General features: G+C 31.5%; 1 pseudogene; it reads right to left on the reverse strand.

Moving 5' to 3' along the window:
• Window positions 1–467: 467 nt before the first annotated feature.
• On the reverse strand, window positions 468–570 carry LOC127693179 (uncharacterized; annotated as a pseudogene).
• Between the last annotated feature and the right edge of the window lie 1,073 nt (window positions 571–1,643).

Genomic DNA, 1,643 nt, shown 5'->3' on the forward strand with positions numbered 1-1,643 from the left:
AGCTGCCTGCCGTACTCTTCCAGCTGAGAACAGGAAGGGGTTTTTCTTTCCTCGTAAGATGCTCTCTCCAGCAATATACTTCACATAGTCCCTGCACTCACTTATATCTATTTTATGTTCTGCGTCTATAAAATTAAACTTTCAGTTTTCAAATGTGGGTACATATAGTATATATTTCACTGTGTCTGACCTATTTCACTTCATGTAAACCTTTCAATTCTCTGCTGCTAAAAATGACTGCTTTCACTCTTTTTTATGACTAAATAGTATTCCATTGAATACAGATAGCAGCTTATGTTTATTGATGAGTTTGTTGATGATTCGTACCTTGGCAATTGTGAACAAGGCTGTAATAAAGGAGCACAAGCAGATAGATATTCAATAGTTCAAATCTTTTATTATGATCCGGTATTAATTTTAAAACTATTTTCTTAAAGTATTGAAGTGGCCATGTGGTTCTTTTTTCAGTTAGTTCAGATATTCAATAATAGTAGTTTTCTAATTGAAATAGTTCTCACATTAGTAGCATAAATTCTACACTTGATCTTAGCCAAAAGGCTGAGAAGCGATGTGTAGCATAAATTCTACATAAGCTTTACAATTTTATTTTGCTAGTGTTTATGTATATATGTCAATCAACATATGTATATATATATGTGTGTGTGTGTGTATATAGTCTCTCTATGTGTGTATCTGCTTAAAGTTCATATGTGCATTGCTTAGTGTGCTCTGTCTTCCCTCCCCTCTCTCTCTCTGTACACACACACATATAAATATGTCTTTAAATGAGATTGTTCATAACTGTTGCTGCCTGTGTTGTCTGTTTTTATAAATCCTTTTTCATACAGGAAGTCACATGGAATGGAATTGTCATTACATATAGAGATATTGACAATTTAAGGAACTGTATTTAGAATAAAGATGGCATAGGAGTGAATATGGTTCATAATTTGGGTGATTATTATTATTATTATTTTATTATTATTATATATCTATTAAATGTGAAGAAAGTGAAAAGAAGTGTCAGATCTAGAAGAACTAAAAGAAGGCCTAGGTCTTTGCTTTCACTCTGACCTTTATTATCTATGTGCCTTTGCAAAAAAATTAGAATTTTTGATGCAGATTACATAAGAGACCTTTATATTGGACTAGTTTAAACATGAATATGACTTTGCAGTAAGACATAGAAATAAAAATGGAAGCTCACAATCAGCCTTTTTAAGTCTGATGCAGTTCAGACACCCAATTGGTGTTTTTCCTCTCTTGCTATTTTGTTTTGGTGCTGCATATAATTCAATATCACTGAATATGATTGTGTTCATTCCATATAGCTATAACAGTATCCTCATTTATAACATTGAAATTGACAGTGTGATATTATAAATTATGACAGTGAAACTGAGTTATTCTGCATAAATCTAGTATGTGGCCTAGTATGTGCTCAAAACTTAAAATAGATAATTATTTTAATGTTATAAAATATTATAAAATAATTCAGATTCGGTATCTACCCAAAGCAAGTAAAAAGAAAAGGTATATGTTAACTAGAATCTGAGGATTCTAACACAGCTCAGCTACTCAATAGTAGTTTGAGTTTAGAATAGCTGAGATTGTTCTCTAATTAGAACAATGAAGGACTTGAT

The sequence above is a fragment of the Apodemus sylvaticus genome, chromosome 9 (genome assembly GCF_947179515.1).
Source record: "Apodemus sylvaticus chromosome 9, mApoSyl1.1, whole genome shotgun sequence".
Lineage (NCBI taxonomy): Eukaryota > Metazoa > Chordata > Mammalia > Rodentia > Muridae > Apodemus > Apodemus sylvaticus.